General features: G+C 42.9%; 1 protein-coding gene across 1 annotated transcript in view; it reads left to right on the top strand.

Moving 5' to 3' along the window:
• The first annotated feature begins 211 nt into the window (after window positions 1-211).
• The window catches only part of lingo2b (leucine rich repeat and Ig domain containing 2b), a 32,473-nt gene continuing 10,923 nt past the window's right edge, over window positions 212-21,761 (top strand). The window contains exon 1 of the mRNA XM_068718080.1: window positions 212-534. The gene's annotated coding sequence lies outside the window, so the exon portion shown is untranslated. The remainder of the gene's footprint in view (window positions 535-21,761) is intronic.

Here is a 21,761-nt window from a genome sequence, read left to right as displayed (position 1 = left end):
ACTCATTTTTTTTTTCTATTTCATGCTTTTATTCTGAAGGCAAATTGCACCTCAGCCTCAGATGCTGGCTTGACGCATCTCTCTATCTCTCTCTCTCTCTCTCTCTGTCTCTCTCTCTCTCTCTCTGTCTCTGTCTCTCTCTCTCTCCCTCTCTCTTCCTCTCTCCACCCGCCGTCACCCGGCGCTGTGCCGATGTCTCGTTAAACCTGGAGCCGCCGCCGCCAGGAAGGATGAGCTGCCGTGCTACCGGAGAGAAGAAACAGATTTAATTTTTTATTTATTTTTTAAAGAAAGAAAAAAATTACAAAGAAAGAAAAAAATTCGGATCTTTTTTTTTTTTTCTTCTTGAAGGTTAGTTTTTTCATGGAACACAGAGTGGAAGGAGACCAACTCAGTGAGAGGATTGCGTTCACACAGTGTGTCACGGCAAGTGTGTGACAGTCAGAGCGCGCGTGGACTCCCCGCTCAGTGATGTAAAACGTTAAGGTGGATTCTTTTTTTTTTGGCATGTGGAGGAGGAGCAGGTAGAGAAAGGTAAGACTCATCATGACACTCGCTGAGCATCGAACAGGTTTTTTTTCTCTCACACCAGTTTCCGTCTGCTGTCAAGACGAATGAAAACCCTCTCCACGCACGACTCAATATTAACTAACTCGCAACGGGGGGGAAGGGGGAGAGGAAAGGGGAGGGGGGGGGGGGGTAATATTGACACTTGGTTTCATCAGCGGACTAATAGGCGTAGTCCCAATCTGGGCGCGAGAGGTGTGAGGATTTTTTGGGGGAGTAAATAAATAAATAAATAAACCGGTGAGGTCCCCGTGGCGTCTGTGATGAATGAGAATGGAGATTAACAAAAAAAAAAAAAAAGCTCTGCCTCAGTTTGGGAGTGATGTACGGTGTTGAGGGGGAGAGAATGTGCTGCATGCATTCACACACACACACACACACACACACACACACACACACACACGCATAGCAGTGTGTGATGAAATCAATTAAGTGATGTATTAAAAGAAAAAAGGAAAAAAGTCTGAAATGTGCCCTGACTGAATGGCTTGGTGACGCCTGTGGATGTGATGTTTTTCTTCTTGAAGAGAGATGCAGCAAAGAGATTGCATCTGCGCCTCGGACGACACGATGACACCAACACATTTCACAAGGTGGATAAAAGCCCTCCCCGAGCTCCACAGCGGGGGGGTGGGGGGGGTGGGGGGGGGATGACACATGCACTGTATGAAGTTGGTGGCTGGTGCTCTGCTGTGAGTCAAAGTGGCCCTGCAGCAGAGGAACACAGTCCTTTATTTATTTCTTCTTCTTTTGTACCCCCCCCCCCGAGTGGACCAGGATCTCTAAAAGCCTGGGGGGGGGGGGGGGGGGATATAGAGTAGATATATCCCCTTTAATGCGGATGAGTGCTTGCAAAAAAAAAAAACCTCACTTTCCACACTTCTGTCCTGACCTTAAGTATGAGAAATAGGACTGAATTATAAATGAGTTGTGTTCCTGCCGAGGGACTCTGCTCCTGTCTCCTGTCTGACGTCGGCGGGCATTAATTGTGCGTGGCATGGCCGCACGGTAATTGCGCGCAAATGAAATCTGCTTGTTCCTATCTTCATAATGAGAGGAGAGAGTTCGGGGGGGGGGGGGGGGGATGCCAGGAAATGCCTTTGTAAGCCGAATCTAAAAATACAAAATAAAAAGAGTGAGAGCTCGGGAACAACAGTTTGGTGAGCTGTGTCAAATAATTCATCGCACTCCCTAAATTCTCACACCGTGAGCCCCGTGAATCCGGAATATCAAAGTAAGTTTTTTTATTTTTTTTTGGTCAATGGATCCGGGCGGCGGATACTTCGCCGTGCGTCAGGATTTTCGACAACCGCCGCCCCTGCTGTCTCCGAGCGAGAGGGATGCTAATGGAGGAGAGAGGGAGAGATAGAGAGCGGGAGAGGATACAGGCGCTACCGCTGCAACAGAGAGAGAGAGAGAGAGAGAGAGAGAGAGAGAGAGAGAGAGAGCGTGTGTGTCTGCGAGAGAGCGTGTGAGGCGTTTCCATGGCAACCTGTCAGAGGGTGTGTTTGGTCCCCGGAGACGGTGAGGAGAGGAGGGGAGGAGAGAGATGAGAGGCAAGGAGAAAACTATCCCTCGTTAAGGGTGAGAGGGGGATGGGAGAGCAGATAATGGAGGGGAGAGGGGAAGGTGGGATTGTCTCCCCTCCTGTTGTTTGTTTGTCTCCTCACGCTGCCTCCCCCCTGTTCATTTGGAAGTAACTGGCAGGGCCTGTCACGTCCGTGTGTGTGTGTGTGTGTGTGTGTGTGTGTCACGTAGGAGGGTTTCACGCTCATCATAAAGTGCATGAAAGTGTTTGAACTCGCTCTAGTCCGCGATCATTTTCCCGTTGACTTCACACTTCCTCGATGTATCTTCAGCGAGTCGAACCAAAACCTTGACCTCGGCGGCCTCGTTCGGTTCCAGCTCCAACTCCTGCGTTCACCCCCCCCCCCCATGAGCAAGCTAATGATGTAACGTCCCGCCCATGTGGCCCCGCACCAACCAGCCGGTTGCTTCCTTGGCACTTTTAACTCTCCGTCAGACGGCGGCGGTAATGTGGAGGAAGGAACGGCCAGCGTTTGGAGCTTCATCTGCCGGCCGTTTACTCCCACTGATTACCTTAATCGGTGTTGGTAGGACCTCCGTGATCCGTAGCCGCGTTCGCTTCAACCCAACAGGCCCCCGAGCAGCTCACTCCTGGCCGCATCCATACGACACACCCACAGCCAATTAATTATGAAGAGCTCAAGTCCAAAAATCGATGGAAATCTTACTCCAAATGAATGACTGATCTAAAATATATCCTTAATATTTATCATTATTGTTAAAGGACAAATGACGCGTGTTGCAGCAACAAGTGTCACCTAAAGTACCAGATATTTGTAAAATGATGAATATGTAATAGCGGATTTTTCCACTTATTTTTGATTAATAGTTCATAGTCTCGTGAATTTTGAGATTTGATACATATGGTTATCAACTTGTACCTGCGTTTCTCATGTGGTGTGAATGCAGGATAAGGTAACGTGAAGAAATGCAAGCTGTGCTGACGTATTCCGAAGGACAAAAGCAGTAGTGTTTTAGTGCTTTAGTGATTACTTAAGTAATGATCAGCCATCAGTCAACCGGCGCCTGTTTTATTGTGCTTGATAAAGTACGACCGGCAGGAATGAACAAAATTAGATGGTAAAAATGTTTTGGTTTAGACCAATTAGAGCTGTGTTTATTTTGTTATTATTGACTCTCTTACACCACTACTCTGCTATCAGTGCGTACATTTAAGTCATTGTTCTGCGATCAACTATTCTACCCACAGTAACAGAACATCTGGCTGCCGAACAGCGCCATTATTAATGTAAGGACTTAGTGAATTCACACACACACACACACACACACACACACCCAACCTTAATTGCTTTAATAATTATCTTTTGAGTTACATTTTTCCACAGTATAATTAACAATTAAAATCATGTTCAGCAGCTACTTGGACCAAATATATGTCATGTACATTTTTTCTTATTTTTCTTATTCTTATTATTGCTACACACATCTACATCTATTTATTAAGGTGAACACATTAAGCATTATAAATGTACAGAGCATTCTCCTTTGGACAGAACCCTACACAAACCTGATATAATATGGTTTATAATATACAAGTGTTTATTGTCAGAACATTTGCACCATAGACTTCCATCAGCTGAACAGGCTGACTTCTGGTTTAGCCCTATGCTAACTGGAACGGGGATAAAGTAATTCAATCGTGCGGCTCTTCGAGACTTTCCAAATGTTGTCGAACAGAACGGATCAAATTGTACTTTGTGCGACGAGCACGACAATTGGCTGTTCGTCTAGTGTTTTGGTAGGTAATGGAAAACAAAAGATACTTTTTCTCACAAATGTATCATCGTTATCGTCATAGCCTGTATATAGGAAGTGGACGTAGTGGTCCTGTCGTCACCCATTGGTTTGTGGACTGCCGTTTTGAAGCCTCGAGTTCAGCATTTTGGCCACCGCCATCTTGGATTTTGGCCGTCGCCATCTTGTTTTTTTGCAACCAGTGAACAGAAGTGACTGTGTTTTGACTATGAGCGGTGTAGACACGTCGAACACGGTAGCAGTAGCGACTTGTCAATCACAAGGTAGCCACGCCTTAAAGCATACCCTTCTTTAAGTTCTATTTTACTCTAAAAGGGACCATTTCTTACTAAATCAACGTCCTGCTTTTTGAAGAAGACTTTGAACTAACAGATTAGACCATTATCTCATGTTTACAATGTTTACTGAGGTAATAAATCAAGGGAGAGGTAGGGTCATTTTCTCATAGACTTCCATACAATCAGACTTCTTTTTGCAACCAACGGAGTCTCCCCCTGATGGCCAGTAGAGAAAATGCAAGTTTAATGCACTTCCGCATTGACTTTTCAGAACCAGAGGTTGCAGCCTGGTGGCATCGTTGAAGATTTTATCGTGAACATATTTAAGATCATTTTATCACCCAACCCTATTACTATCTTATAATAAGGTAGAAATGTAAAGGATTCTAGCAAGTTTCAAGTTTGATTTTATAGTGTACTTAGATTACTTGAAAACAGCTGGCTGCTTGGATCACAGTAAAATGCAAAGTTGTCTGCAACACAGCCATTTGCTGTAAAAATGATTTGCAGTAATGTAAACAATATCTGATTTGTAGTACGGACACAATCTCGACAGACCAAACGAGAAAAGCGATTGTGGTGAGATTCAGAACAGAGAAACATGACGTCTTCTGAGGATTTTCCTTGACAAGATGAAATCCTAGTAATCTTATCCAAGACGCATAGAGCTCAGTGTGAGATGCAGCACTGAGGGCTTTTATGTAGCTCGTGGGTTTTCTGGCAAGGTCCTGAGAGATGGAACCACACCCTTTCCAGACGAAGAAAGCCTCGACGCAGCCTCGACAAATATCAGACCGCCAAATGAGACTACACCACACGGTCCCTCCGCCTTCCCTCGTCTCCGCCGCTGGAGACTACCTCACCAGGAGGAGAGCGGGAAATTCTGCCAGCGCAAAGCCTAGCGCCTCCAGAGCAGGCATCTGGTCTCCCACCGGCTGTAGTCACCTAACCAGTGTGACGTTAGCATGAACGCTAACTAACTATCTGCTAAATGAAGAGAAAAAAAAATGCTTCATCTGCACAATCTTGTCACAGTGCGACATGGCTATCATCAGTTAATTAATCAGTCAATAACACTTATTCACCAGATGTCATAATGTGCTGACAGCTTCATTTCCAGTCCCCGGAAAGGAGGGAACAGGCTTGTGTTGTGCTGTGAGTGAACTACTACACGGTGTTTACGGAAAAAAAGTGAAAAGGGAGGTGATCAGAGCGCTTTAACGTTCTTTTATTTCATGACGCATATCAGTCCCAAACAATCGACTCTGTCTCAGAACTGGCCGTGCACGATTAGGACTTTTATTATACAGTAAATGCCGTTTTGAGCCATTAATTAATAATGAATATACCTTTGTTAAGAAACGTCAATGTCAACACCAGCATTGATGTGTTTCATATCATTTGGCTTACAGCCTAAAAAAAAAACATGATTGAGTGTGCAGTTACTCTATAAGCAGAGGAAGAGGTACTTGCAACAGGTGGACACAATAAAAGACATCCGAATGCTGAGTCGCAAAGACGTAATAAAGTGCTTCAAATTGCAGGGATGGAACCGCTCCTGAACTGGAACATCTTTTTCGGTAAGAGTATTCTCAAAATAGTCTCAAGAAACAGGGTGCGTCTCTAGTATTCTGATACTATGGCGGTCTGGTGAAACGGCTAAAAAGCTTTTATACAACTCTTCACCGAGAAATAGAGATTCTACAAATCTTGGAATGTTTGTGAATACGTTTGAGTTTTAACTTTGACAATTGTGTGAAAGGTGGCTGCAATAGAAGGCATTCACAGATGTCTGAATCCAGAGCATCACAGGGCGGCAAACATACAGTAGGCTACATGCATCACGGTGGGATCAAAATCAGACCATACAGCCGGTGTAGCAGACAGTGATGCAGAGACTTTTAATCTCCGTGCTCTTGCTCTGAATACAGATTTGGCCAAAGCAACAGGGCAGCGGGGGGGGGGGGGGGGGGGGGGGGCTCTCTCCAGATGTAGCCCCGCAACACATTAGCCATGCAGCGAGCCACGGAGCGCTCGGCTGTTATCGGGGACGAATTTTTAGCTTTGACAGGGAAGACAAGGCTAGTCTGTGGGGCCCTTTGCTGGAGCGTGATTAGCAATGCAGATGCAGGTTTCTGTAGGCGTCAGTTTCAACAAACTCAAGGTCCCCCCCCCCCCTCCCTCCCTCCCCCCCTCCCGCTCGTCTCCAGTGCATGATTAAAATGTAACAGTTGTGCGTGGGAAATTCACAAGAGCAGGATTATTCTCCGACACTCACGGAGCCTATTTTTTCGCTCAGGTATATGTTGCGCCTCCTCCTGCACGCGCTCTCTTGCTCCTTCTCTCGAATATAAATACACACAAGGGCTCGACCCACATGGGTTTTTGCGACGGCGGAGCCAAAATCGTCTCAAAGCTGCCAACGGCTCTTTTTTTTTTTTTTTTTGCTGTATCAAAAATTCATGTGTGAATGTGAAGGAGGACATTGCCTGAAATGAGAGTTGCGTGAGTTTCCTAGAGGTGCAGGACAAAGACGGTAATCGGCAGCGTGGAGACAACTGTGAACCAGGGGATCACTGCATAATACTGCACCAAAGTCACAGTCGTAAATGTAAGCATGGTCATAATTATTATAATAAGCACAACAATAAAAGCACACACCCGACGGCATAATAACAATAATAGCATATTCCTTGTTATGTAACTCTGCTGAAATCAATTCAGATCACGGTCCTCACACAACCAGCATAGTATTGATCCATTTTCAAAATAAATCTGTGATCAATCAAACGGTATCATATCCATAGTTGTGGGCAACAATAAGAAGCTGATGCCTAATGAAAGCCTGTAGTATCGGGGCCATTTATCAGAAAATCAATATACTGCATTGGTGTCAACCTATACTGGGTAAACACACACGCAGGTCACTTTTTGGGGACATTGCATAGACTTGAGGCCTTTGCACACGGTTTTATTTATATTTCAATATGCTTGATCGAATTATTGGCCGATTGTTCTGAACCTTCGCACCACAAATGAAGGCGTCAACCATCAACCAAAATAACGTTCAGAACGGACATATTCAACACGGGGGATCCAATCGGAGACGGAAAACTTTATTATTTCATAATAAAAGCCCTAGACATGTACAGTACACTAAAACTGTTCACCAGAGGAAACTCTTTAATTCACTCAAATTTGCTTAAAGGAAACTAGCTTTCATTAGCTCACAATATACAACAATTTATCCCACACATAACCGCCGATCCAGAGCTGTTCAACTCAGCCATGAGGGCACAAAGCGTTAATCGTCGTGCCGTTGCTTGGCGTTAATGGGCCATTAAGCTACATTCCCAACCCAACACCGATCAGGGTTGGAGCTGGTTGAAATCCAGACGGTACGATATCTGGCTAATAGAGGAAGAGCTACGTGTGTGTAGCATTTTAAATGATCTATATGTTTCATCAGATTAACTGTGATTACTGCGGTCTAGAGCTTGGTATATTGTTACTGCTTCTCTCACCCATAGTCATCAATTCATTCACATTAAAACGCCACATGGGGCGGTCTTAAGAGCACAGTGTCCATACTGCTCTTGCACATTGCATTAATAACTAATAAGGTTATTTGTTGCCTTGATTTAAGTCAATCCATAGTCTGTCTCGCAGCACAGCACATACCAGAGGAAAAACAAGCTCCTCTCTGAAAACACCTTTGAGGTGCCGAAAGTCGAAATGTTGATAATTCGCTGCTCTATTTAAAGATGCGCAGCTCTCAGCAATGTCAAATGCACATAATGGCGCACATCCCTCCCATTGAGAAATGAGAAAACGAAAGCAACAGGCAGGTCTCTGGAGGACACACTCCTGCAAGAGGCGCCAGTAAAATGGTTAAAAAAAAAAAAAAGGCTTTCAGCACAATAGTGTTCTCAGGTTAGCGTGGGCTTCCCTTCCTCTGGCATTATCACAAACCCAGACAAAGATCGTTTCCCTTAGAAGCCTATTTTTAGATTATTTAAGAGCACGGTCGGTAAGAGGAGCCAGGTGGCCTTTTTAAAAAAAATAGTACATTCATTAACACTGTAGTCTACTTTCAGGACGATATTTTCCCCTCCATGAATTACAATTTCGGTGCTTTATGCAGGTTCTGTCGTCGTTAGCTAACGAGGAGTTCTTGCATCCGGTGTGTTTCTCCTGGGTGGCTAATAAACTGAATATTCAAACAGGTTGACCTTTTCACAACCTTTTAAAAGGCTTTCTTTTTGCCAGACCACTATGATTCTGACTTTATCCAATAGCTCATTTAATTCGGCATTAGTGAGAAAGCTACACCAGCTACACTGCTTTGTGGTGGCGATGTTTTTTTTTCAATGGCAAAGTCAAGACCTGCCATTGATTGGCTTACCCTTTTATTCTTACCCTGACCAACCTGCATGCCGACACCTAACCCACCCAAACAATGATGGCAGCATGTAGAAGCCAAACAGAGGCGGGTCATGACTTCACCATAGTAGGATTGGTAATGAAGGGGATTGCTGGTTGAGTAGCGTTAGCCAACTCACGGAACTTGCTAGCTGCTTATAGGCAACAACAATTATATACATTTCTAGTAGAAACGCAGTAATTGCTTTAACTTTTGAATGCAATTGATCCCAATTACCTTTAAAAGTTAGTTAAACTAGCAGTCTCTGTTTGAAAAAAACAACATTTATTTTGACATCAATGTGTTTTTCCAGAAACAATTTCATGGTTATTCTGGATTTCATTATTAATACTACTTTCTCATGAAATGAATACCTGAGCAGTGGATATTGTGCTGTCAACAAGTGTGAGAAAGGACCATTGTTGGATCCTGGTTAAGGGTGGCAGACGTATTCTATTACAAAAAGTCACACTTTTTTTATAATGACAAAATAAATGATTATAGTCTGCATGATATTTGGTTTTCTTTGGGTTTTTGGAGCAGCCAGATGGGAGATTTGACATCAGAGTGTCAGACTACCTGCAAGCCCCTCCCGCCCTCACCCTCATCTCTTTCCATGTTGGTATTTATTTATTTCAACCGTGAGGCCCGTAACCCTGCATCCCCGGGAGCGCTGCCTGCATCTGGCCCATATTCTAACATTAGCTCCCCCCGACCTCTCTCCCGCTGCCTCCCTCCATCCCTGCGACAGCAAATTTACTTTAGAATCAAGTATAGTATAAATGATAGAAACGCACAAAAAGGAAATGGATTACGCGTCGTACAGGTGAGAGAAACGAGAGCCCAGAGGGGGAACGCTAAAACAGAAGGAGACCGAAATGAGCAAGGAAAGGTGATAAAGACCTCACACAACTGGATAATAGAGCGGAAACGATGCCAAAAGTCAACAGGGAGGCATTTTGGAATGTCATTTAAAGTGCACGGAACGGCACGGCGTAAAATAAAGTGAATCTGATGCAGGCAGTGAAAGTGAGAGCGGCGGCAGGTGAGTGGGGAGTGTGATCTAAATGAGATGTTTTGACCCTTCAACTTAGGTCTCCTGCTGTCATAAATTCTCACTCTCACTATGTGATTCTCACTCTCACTATGTTAATACAGCTTCAAACTGAAGCTGTATTAACTGCAAGGCTGATATTGATCGCTTTCTGCCTTTGTGTGTTTCTCTGTAACGCTTTTTTTTTTTTGATGCGCTGGATTCTGACGCGTTTGAAGCAGCGATGAAGATAAATGGCGCACCACCAGCTTTACACTTAAGCATTTCTGTCGAGTAAAGAAAAGGCGACATCTTCAACGATGCCGTCGTCGAATGTTTCTTTCTAACGAAATGAAACTCCAGTATAAATAGATCCCACGCATGCTGCGCTTCCTGGCCCGACTACAGTGTAATAAATGACACCAGGTGATCGACGGACACAAATCAAACTGATTTCCTGACATCATGTGCGGTGATAAAAAAAATAAAAAAAACAACAACTGCTGACTGCCTGTCGAGCGTGATAGAGGGGACGAGGCGGCGTGCTGTTGCACACGTCACGACAAATATTGTTCCAATCCAAGATGGTCAATACGGCGTTATTCACCCCTGTGACAGGATGGAGTGCTCAGAGATGGCACAAATAGAATACAAAAAAACAGCGAGTGCAGACTCAAGCAGGTTGTTTGCTCAGGCTGGGAGCAGAGCAGTGCTATACTTTTAGTAAGCACCCTGTCAATGCTATTGGCCCCGGCAAGCTGTGGCCTGCATGCACTTACCCCCCTCCCCCCCATCATTATAAAGCACTTCAAAGAACACAGAAGCCACTAAACAGACAGCGTACAGCGAAACACGTCCCGGGTGTTTCCCGTCGTGGAGCCTGTGGCCTCCCAGCTGTCCTGCTGCGCGGACGCCAGCGCTCTGGTTGATCCTCTTGTCTGAGAGCACACTCCTTGCCGCGGGGCCACGTGTCTGGTCGGTGGCCAAAGCCACGGCATCTATGGTTTTTTTTCTTTCTTTTGTATGATTTTTTTTTTTTTTTTTTTTAGCCTTGCGATGGCTGCGTGCTTCTGAACTGGCGCGACGCCGAGCATCAGAACAGAATGTACGTATAGTGCTAATTACGATTCAGAATTTTCTGTTTGAGGATTTTGTAATTTACGTTCTGTTCGGTGTTTTTGCACTGGTGGCATAATGCGTGTTATATATATATATATTGTGAAATATACTAAATTCCTCTACAAGTGTGATGCTCACATACACTTAATGACCTTTAGTGCTGTCTGACTGCATGGTCACTGTTGAAATGTGCATGCGCCACATGTGCTAAGGACCCCAGGCGAGAAGCAGTGACAAATTGTCCTTGGCATCTGGCATCGTTTTGATTCCCTCCGGTAAAGAGTAAGTGACCTAAGAGTTACTTTAAAGGTTTAAGTCATTGTCGAGCGTGACTTTCTCCATTGAGTGACATACGGGGGGAGTGTTTTGTGTTGTGTTTTCCCAGTGTGTCTCCCAGTTAGTGTGACCTGTAATATATTCTCCAAAGTGTTTAACATCTCCGTGCAGAAAAGTTTGCACCGATGTGGGTTGTTTGCCTGAACACTTCAGAGATTCTGGAGACAGCCACGGAGGACTTTTCATCAATAATTTTCGCTTTATCTGACTGTGCAGAAAAAAAAAGAAGAAGTATTTATAGTGTAAGACAGGCAGAGAGGAGAGGATGACAAAGGAGCAGCAGAAATAATTTAATTCAAATTCCACTCACCTCCGTTGTACAGCAGTGGCAAATCTCAGCAGCAGAGAACTCCTCAGCAAATGAAACGGAAGCTGCAGTCAAGCCATGTAACTCTGTCAGACGTGGTCGAAGTAACCACACCCAGCAGTGAGGTCATGGTGTACTGACACACCCGGGAGAACACTTCTACATCACTGCAGCTAGGAGAGAGGTTGAACTACTGGAAGTCAGCAAAAAGAACGTTTTCAGGGGATGTTTAAATACTGAAATTGAACAAAAAAATGAATGTAAGAACGTAGAAGGTAAATCTGAATAATAATGTGATGACGTAAGATAATGATTATGAAGTTGTATGATTCCGCCACCTAACTATGAATGTAAATAGAAGTTGATTAAATCCAAAAATTTCTTTTCATACTCGAAAATGAAACCTTTTTTTCACCGGGAATTTAAAAAACTGTTAAAATCAAATTATCAATGTAAAAAATTAATAAATTTCAAGCAAAACAGAATCTTACCAACAGAATCTTAGAGTAAATAGGGAGATCTGATCTCTGCAAATGGGATGTTGTCGCTCTTGCTGAGTGCAGCATTATTGCAAGATCTGCGAATTTTAAGCAATTGCTCGTTGGCCAAAATAAGTGCATTTGCTTTAATGCTGCGAGATTCTTGCCATCCAGCTGGCAAACACACCGGAACCAATCGAAGCGTCTGGCTGTAGAAACCTGCCCTAAAAGCACAAAGTGTTTTGGGGGGAGCCAGATTCCGCAGAACCAATAATGCGGAGCAATGTGAATGTCACACTTTTTGGAGTGGTTAAGTGAACAGAGAGCGCTGCTGTTGGGACGGTGACAATTCGACGAGAGAACATCCTGAATGTGTTGCATTTCGCTAATCTCGCGAAATGTGCAAGCAGTCGTCCTCGCCGTGTTTGTCAGCTGCTTTGGGGATTAATTAGCATAGCCGTGTTGGAAATGGATCCACTGCAGAATGAGACTTGTCCGTTATTTCGCCAGCATGCCGCTCTCACAGAAAAAGACAGGCTGAGAGAGAGTCTGCAAACAGCAAATGTCACTTGGTTATATTGCATGCACCTCTCTGTAAAGTAATATGGAACCTCCTTGTACAACGGATTTTAAAATACTTGTTTTACAAGAGGATCTATCCTGCAAGGTCTTTGCTTTTCTTTGTCAGTGTCATATTAAAGGTGCTCAATATGAAACTTGGAGCATATCTATTGCCTCCACGTGGCTCGCAGCCTGGCAACGGCTGAGCTGGCGGATACCAGTGCTGACAACAGCAACAGAGCTTACTGTGTTTACCTGATGGGCATCTGGATGGGTGGGTGCAAGGTGATTTACATTTTAGATTGATTTTAGGTAATAATAAGGTATTGTTTCTATCTGTGTTAAGAATACGATTTCAGTTCTGGTTGATTTAGCGACACCTGTGGTTACTGGTGGAAACGCTAAGAGTATCTGAATAGCACAAGTTCTAAAGTTGCGTTCAAAACGACTCATTAATTGATCACTTGGGGACGGAAAAGAAAAAGTTTTAGAACATTTTTTTTGTTTCTTTTTTTGTTTGTACTTGAAATATGATTCCTCCTAAAAAAAATAAATAAAAAAAAATTCTGCTTTTCCAGATTGTCAACGTCATTATTTGACCATTCGACATCTTTTGAATTTCGTGCAGAGCGAGCATGCATCAATTTCTGTGAATCCCTTGTGCGTGTGCATGCTATTTCAATCCAGCGCGGGAAAGGCGGATTCTGCCATTGACGGTGCAAACCACGGTGCTAACCATTTATTCTATTTTAGCCATTTAATGGCTAAAATAGAATAAATACCAGCCATAAAAGACATCAATAGTATATCTTAAACTGTTGCATTACACACTGCCTCTCTGGCAGTGGCAGACTTCAAGCCTTTGTGTAAAGCAGCCTCCGCTTTCAGCACCCCACGTCAATGGACAGCGACAAATAAGTAATTATGGATCATATTGCATTCCTTCCCAAAGGGCCGCCATGCGTGGCTGGTTGAGGCAGAGACAGGTGGTTCAAGTTAGGCATTGACCTGGAGTATTTAGTGTCGGGATAGCGCATCGGTCACAGGACCTGAACAAATCGGGTCACTGCTACCTCGGCGAGCATGGACGCCTGGCCAATCCCAGCGCTTGAATGTGATGCAGGGCGGGTCACGCCCTCCTAATCTGTAAACAGAATATGATCTCATCAATATGAGATAGTTCCATGGCTGTACTGAATAGCTTCACTTCGACACGCTGACATTTGAATTCTAAATCAACATTTGTATTCATGTTTTGTTTGAAGCCGGTATTTCTGCACAGTTGCAGGTAAAGGTCAGGCTACACTAATATTACTGCTAACATTTCCGACAACTTCAGAAAGTTGTAAATACCAAAAATTAAAATATATCGAAAAAAAGATACATACAATAAATTCCTAAATATGTTCACATGTTTTTATCTTATAAAATAATATATTTATAGCCTTTCAAAAACAACATTTTCAATGCAGGATCAGACATTTAAGGAGCATTGCATTAGCTGCAGGTGCACCTGACTTTAAAGGGCTTCTGAATGGGACATGCCACTCAGACACGTGATTGGTTTGATTCATGTTGGCCCCAAAACACACCTGTGATTGATGAAGAGACTAAACACAAGCCCTTTATCTCCTGCTTCCTTACTTTGCGGTCCCTTAGCTAGCAAAATGCTCTTTAGACGTTGAAAAAGGGCAAAACCTTCAACATCATGTCGAGTGGATTACAGATTTTTTTTTTTTTAATGCACTCAAAGCTTGAACTACTAAATGTAATTCATGAACTGAGAAGATTATTTAGGACATTGTGGGTAACGGTCCCTTCTCTCATCTGTTTGGAGACATAGTTTGCTCAGTAACTCACCACGGGCTTAATTAGAGGAAGAACGATTGCCGGAGTATTTTACTTAAAAACAATTCGGTTCCTTTCACTTAAATTTCCCCGAAGTCTTGAGTTTTCACGAGAGGATTGCCTCTTATTTCACCCGCAGACACTTGCAGTGTTGCACAATATGCCATTATTCTCTTGTTAAGTGCATTAAGGGATTTCTGGTGTGACACGGTGTTGTAATTTATCTTTTTGTTCCCTTTAAAGCGCCTCGTCTGTTTCACACTTCATACAGTACAGGTGAAGCCTTTGTTCATCTCACAGAACGCCTTTTTACTACTCCCAGATATATGGCATGATCATAGCAGCATGGGCTTTAAATGTCGGTGTAGAACACAGCGTTTAATACAAAAAAAACAGAAATGCAATGAAGAGAGCAATATATCCCGGCATAGGAAAAAGTACGCGTCTCTTCCTGAATTATAAATAGTGTTCGGCTGCATTGCATTGTGGTCCATTGAGTCCAATTTCCAATAGAAAAGGAGAAATCCACATACTAACCTAAGCCAAACACCAATGGCTTGTTGAGCCACAAAAGCTTGAAGTGAACGAATTAGGCAATTTGTTGCTGATGGCTCTCTGAAAAGAAAGAATACTATTTCTGTGAGCAACTAAGTGGTTGTAATGGTTCCGGTCATTTATCAGTTTTAATGGGACATTACAGGAGAGGGAACTAGCAGAGTGCACTCAGCATTCCCACATGGACAGGACCTTGATCACTGGGCTTTGCCACATTCAGATAATATTTTTTCATGTCTCTCAAATCAACATCTCTTCATGTGTTATTTACTCTCTTTCCATCCCCCAAAAAGTTGCTTAGAATTGTGGTTGTCTCAAAATTATTTTTGAAAACGGGGACGATCACCGTTGAAGACTATTGTGCAGTTTTCTATTATTTCTACAGTCTTCTGTAGGCTCATGAGGGCGCTGCACTAAAACCAGTACATGAGAATATGAGTTGGTTTGTCTTAAAGATGTGACTGAGCAGAGGACGTCATCAGGATCCTTGTCTTTAGATCGAAAACATGTGTTCGATACCCAAACTCTTCAAATCATTTTCCAGTGAGTTGAAATAAAATATAGTAATAACACAGTATCCATAGTAACCGTCGCATAAAAAAATAAAAAAATCTGAATACTATTTGGGTACAGACCATCATATCTCACAGGTGCTTTTTCTATTCCTCAGTCAGTTCCTCATGACTTCATGCCACTCTTGTCAGTGTTTTTATATAAAATTTTAAATACCAACGTATTGGTTACATGCAGGACACCAGTCAAAAGCTCCCAATTATTCCATTTTCAATAGATATAATAGAATAGACAGATAAAATGTTTGCTGTGTGTCCAAATTAACACACTATCACACACAGACACACATTTCCTTGTGTGCTCTGTCTGTTTTCCTTTTTTTTACACAAATATGCAAATGAACTGTAACTTTCCCTAAAATAATCATCAGTTTTTATTTTTTTTTCTTCAGACGACATTAATTACATAACTAACTAGAGACCGTATTGCGATGTGATCACACCATCCGCAACACCAAATCTGTCCAGAGACTCAGAAGTGCAAAAACAATACACTGCCGTGATGTTTTGAGAAGAAATAGGTTCATTCATGGGATCCCCAGGGACCCCAGTCCGGGTGCTCCTTGTATGTTAAACAGATTGGTAGGATGCGGTGTTAAGGCACGCCTCCAGCAACAGAAGAGACTAAAATGGGATAAAAGTCCGTCGCCCAACTTTCCAAAACGCTTACGTGAAGGACAAAGGAAGAATCAAGGTTGCATGAGGAAAAGGCCCATTCATAATTCCACTGCAGCCTTCTTCTTGCCTTAGATCACTCGTACAGTGCTCTGACTTGGGCCCAAGAAAAATTTTAAAAAAAAAGGGTAGAATCCATTGCTTAGACAGAGCAGCTGCCACTATTTACTCTGCAGCTCTGTGTTCCGTTGATAGAAAATAGATGAGGTGCTAATTGATGCATGCCACCAGTAGTCCTCCATCCTGTGTGAGACAGGGGCTTTGCTACAGAGGCCCCTTTGTCCTCAGCTCCTCTGTATTGATTTCCTGGCATATGCTTTGGATTTTTCTGAATAGTACAATTTGTAAGAGTCACAGTGCTGGGACAGCTCAGCCGCTGAGCGTAGACGTCTGCAGGAAACCGCGTGGCTTCACTTCGTCAAAAATAAATAAATAAAAAAAGGAGCTCGAGCTAAATGGTTTTCTGTGCTACTTTCTCAACTGGATGGTCTTTAAACTAGCTCCCCCAGGAGATTTGCTTTTTTTAGGCTGCCGGTCGTTTTTTTTTGATGCCTGCATGAGGGAAACACTGTTTAAACATATAATAGAAGCTCTATCCAAACCACACTTCCTCCGAGCAGAGATAGTACCACCAACTCAAAGTCATTGTGCAGTGGGAGGATTTTTTTCTTTCTTTTTTTTCTTCCCCTCTCGCTTAGTCACAAGGCTTTTCAAGTGGATATCAGACTTGTGCATAATGTTGTGGAATATTCATGGGTGCATGCGAATGCGCGTTAGCCGGGGACTTCAGTGCATTTAAGCACATCTTAATGGTCCAGACCCGCTTCGTTCCCAAAAGGGTTCAGTCTCCGGTTGTGTTTGCGGGCAGCCAATTATGCAGCAGGTGTAAAAGGTATAAGTAATATCCTGTGAAAGTATCCAGTGAGCACACACACACATACACACACACACACACACACACACACACACACACACTCACAGACTCATTTGATGCGGTTGCATTCATTCTGTGGATCGGCATTCTGGTCGTAAACAAATCACAGGAGACGAGCTTCTCAGTCTCAGTGAGCCTCAGGCTTCTGTCACATTTGTAGTTAGAGATCCACAAACACTATATTGCAGTCGGTGCTTTTATTGCGCCAACACTTTCACCTGAAGAACAGACACATTAGGGGATCTAAGTAATTACTGATCTTTACCGCTGACCAGAACACACTGCTGGTCCAACTGAAGCATGCTGATCTGACGAGAAATTTGTTTCTGTTTGAAGTAGTGCTCAAACAATGCCATTAATGGATTAGTCGATTTAAACTCATTTATCGAGCAAACCTGTGAACTGGTTCCAACTTATCAGATGCCAGGCTTTGGTGCGTTCTTTTACAGTAACTCTTGGTCAGCAGCCCTAAATGTCAAACTTTGACGCTCTAGCGTCAGTTTTGGACATGTCAGGGACGGCGTGTCACTTTCCACTAGTCAGGTTCAAGGAGTCTTTCCAAATAAACCCGTTTCCTCTCGTTGGGTGTATACAGTCTTCTTTCAAAATAAACTTCCAATGTAGCTTCAAGCAACAATACGATTTGGTTGGGTTTCGGAAAAGATTGTGGTTTGGGTTCAAATAAATACGTTATGTTACGTTTGTACATTACCGCCATTAGTAGAGTAGGGAAGTAAAAAAAATGTGAGGTAAAATACATCAACGTTGACTTGGTCTCACACAGGACACAAACTCTTTTTGACAATTTAAGTGGCTTAATGATATAATAGATCTATAATAGATAGAATCTAAAAACGGCAGACTGCATGGACTAAAGGTGCTGATCCTGAAAGTGGGTTCATGCAGAGAGAAAGAGGCTAAATGCAATGAATCGTCAAATATGGCGATAGGCGCACTGACACTATTTCCTGGAAAGTATTCATGAATTTGCACTGGTTTCTACGCTCAAAAAGTGAACCCTGCTTCCTTTCTCACTCCTGCACACATAGCAAATCTCTGCAGGAAATGGGCATCATCGTTAGTTTCGGGAAAGTTACATAAAATGAAACTCCGACGTCAAAAAGCTGTGGGGAGAAGGGTTTACCGTGGAAGCATTCAGCCAACTCCAAAGGAACTGAAACAAAACGTAACCAAACCGGTGTTATGGTCATTTCTGAGTGATTTGAGGAAAAATTTATATTTTTTGAGTTATTGCTCCAAATAAACAGTTGCATGAATAGAGTTGTAAGGGAGGAGCTATTCCAGTTGCCCCTGGTCTGCGAAGTAAAAGTCCCATTCATTTTCAAAGTACAAAATGTTACTTCTACTTTAAAAAATGTTTTCATCAACTATAGATCGCATTTTGTTTACAACTGCGGTGACGAGGCGTTTGAATTCACTCCCGCTCCGACAGGCTTCGTCCCAATAGCATCGGCTAACGTAAATCTACAGAATGGCAATATAATCTGGCAGGGTTTCGTGTTTCTACGTTCAGTAACGACGAGGATATTGCATCAAGAAAAAAAGTGTAATGGAAGCTCTACAAGAATATGATTCAAAAATGTGTTTAATTCTGACAGACATCATGCAGCGGCCCTTTGTGCAAACGTGGCAAACAGAACCGTCTCGAGGTAATCTCAGAAGTAATCACCTTGCGAAATACTTAAATTGCTAAAAAACTGATTTGGCTTTTGTTTACTGTTTAGGGAGGGAAGCCTTTAAGCTCGTTGGAGTGAAATGTGTTTTGTGTGGAGCCATGGAAAGGATTAACCTGTTTGCGGGGGCCCTCGGGGGCAACAAAATGTTTTGTTCAAACCCTCCGTCGCCATCAAGTACAAAAGCCAGCCAACACCTGATGCACTACTTAACGGTCTGTACTTTTCTGTGCCTCAACAAAGAAGTACAAGAAGCACAAGATTAGCTAGGACCCTAGGTTGTTTGGGAGTAGAGTTAGTTGAGTCGTATTTTTTTGGGGGGGGAGTGCCACTGACGGAAGTGACCCCCTTTTACCTGTAGCCGACAGACAGCATGCGAGCCCACCTGATGCTCACGCTGTCCATTGACAGCTCCCACTGCGTGTCCGTCATGCTAACGTTTGTCCGTGCTGAGCGCGGCGCCAGACTCTTGTCAGACACAAAAGGGGGTCCGACTCTTTCCCCCTCACTCCAGTGTCACCTTGGCCGTCACGGCCCGACTTGGAGCCCGGAGTGAATTCTCCCGGAGCGACGGTGGCGATTGCTAATCCGTCAGAATGATTTGGTGACAGGCGAAAGTGCTAATCCCCCCCGTGTTATTCAGTGCCAGTGCAGAGCACCTAATCCTTTGCTGAGGGTCGGATGTAAAAAGATGACGGCGACTAAAAGGGGGCTCTCTAGGAAAAAACGGACGTTTCCCGCCTCCAGTACACACTGGTATTAACACTGCCAATATTTACTGCCGCTATGTGTATTTTGTAGTGAATGGGTTTTGATTCGAAGCCAAAAGCGTATTCGTGTGGTGATTGGCAGCAGAACGAAGAGACATTTTGTTCCTCAGGCGAATACAAAATCATTCAAAAACCTTCAGGGGAAGTTTCTTCAACCTGTTTTTTGGGGGTAACAATTTGTTGTATTGTCAGTGGAGAAACTGACTCATTTTTGGAATATATCAGGTTTGAGAGAGCGTTAAGAATTTCCTTTCACAAAATGGTATTTAAAACTTTGGTTACTGAAACAAACCGATGTGGATGCGAAGTGATGCTGCAGCTTATTTCTCTCCCCCCCCCCTGAAGCTGAAGCAAGAAAACTGATCTGAAGCCAGGGAGAACATGTTGCGGCTTTGGCACGAAACGTCCACACGAGTTCAAACATCTGTCTGGAAAGAAGAAAAAAAAAAAACGAGCCGCTCCACAGTACCACCCAGCATTCAGGCTTCCGTCAGATTCTTGTTGTTAATGATTGGGAACAGGCAAAATTACTTCCTAGAATATGTGCAGCTGAATACGGAGAAAATAGCAGGTCCCACACTGACATAGTTTGTAAGTGGAGGAGACTTTCCAGGGAATGAGAGGAGTGCAAGTTCTAAGAGAAAGAAATTTGTAATGAGAGCATATTACGAATGCAAATCCCTTGGTATCTAATAGGAAGTGAGTGACTTTTAAAGCTAGTATTAATTACACGAGCTGTCAGGAGCATCTTGCTTTAGCTTCCGATACCTAATGTCTACCAGCTGAAGTGATTTATTTTTCGAGAGGAAATGAAGGAAATGCATGCAGTGACCCAGAGGTGGTGTGCAGAAAATAGACGTCCCCAAGCACTGAATTTGAAAACTTTTATTCAAACTGCACGAGTTAATCCCTTAATTATTAGCACTCTGATGCGAATGGAGTATTGTTAACTGTGGGCCCCTCTCATTCACAGAGATGAATCATCTTCTCTCCGACTGAATGAGAGGCCTGAAGCTGGGGAGGGAGCGAGCCGGAAGGGATTTGACAAACAAAAGGAAGAATAACATAGAATAATAAAGAAAGAACATCTTTTGATTGTAGAGCATGCATGTAAAAAACAGACACAGTTAAGGGAACGGTGAGGAGATCAATGCCACTCATGATTAAATAATTATCCAATTTTTTTTTCTTTTAAATTGAGGTTTTTAATAAACCTTTTGATGCATCATGGAAATCAAATTTGTGTATATATATGTATATATACATATATATATATATATATGATTTTTTTTTTATTGTGTCATATATTTTTCATTTAAGCCAATCTCAATTGTTTGTTTAAGTAAAAAATATATATATTTATTTTATTTATGTGTTTAGTTAATAATCATTTTTACCAATATTTTACATAAATAAGACATGTGTGTGTGTATACTATATTCATATTACATTCCTATTATACATGCATGCAGAAACACATATGTATATTATATACATAGAGCAAGGTATTCACGTTGTACTGCCATGATGGGTTGAACCCGATTCTTTTGATATATGCCATCTGTAGAAGGCTATTGCATCACATCTGCTTATCTCTGCCAGTAATTGAATCCAGCTGTTTGTATTAACTCTTATCAAAGCATCAGTTCTCATGAACACAACACAGACACGCGACGCAGGAAGCCATCGTTGTTTTCTCTATTCAAAGTAAATACAAATGCCTTATTTATGAGGTTCCTGGCTCTTTTCAAATGAAAGCACTTTCCATTGTTCCCATTTCCTCCGAGATCCAGAGAAGCGTCTGTTGAATGTTAAAATCGAGGATGGGCTTTAATCAATACTTGCGATCGATGTGGTCAACATATAATTGCAACAGGCCCCAACTCGGACAGTACAAATGCCTCCCCTGAGTTTTGTGGCACACACGTTGACAACAAGAGACCGCCTAACACCAGCGGGCTCCTTTTCCCTTTTCCTTTTTTCTTTCTTTTTGAATGAATGCGAGTTAACACTTGACCTTTTCAAGTGGCGACGCCTCTTTGCCGTCGTGGTTTGGCGTCATCTGGAATCGAAGGAGACTAGAGTCCTGAAATGTATAGCGGCGGGAGCTCTCCTTCACCGGGACGTTTCATTGTGTGCAGATTTTCTCTCCGTTAGGTAAAAAAAACCTCGTATGTGTGCTATTTTTGGGGTGTTTAATAAGTTTGTTAGGATTTCACACGAGCTTAAAAGGAAGATAATCCTCCA

The sequence above is a fragment of the Cebidichthys violaceus genome, unplaced genomic scaffold, assembly GCF_023349555.1.
Source record: "Cebidichthys violaceus isolate CVI_PGR_0920_01 unplaced genomic scaffold, fCebVio1.0.p SCAF_22, whole genome shotgun sequence".
Taxonomy (NCBI): Eukaryota; Metazoa; Chordata; class Actinopteri; order Perciformes; family Stichaeidae; genus Cebidichthys; species Cebidichthys violaceus.
This window is presented reverse-complemented; position numbering and strand designations above follow the sequence as displayed.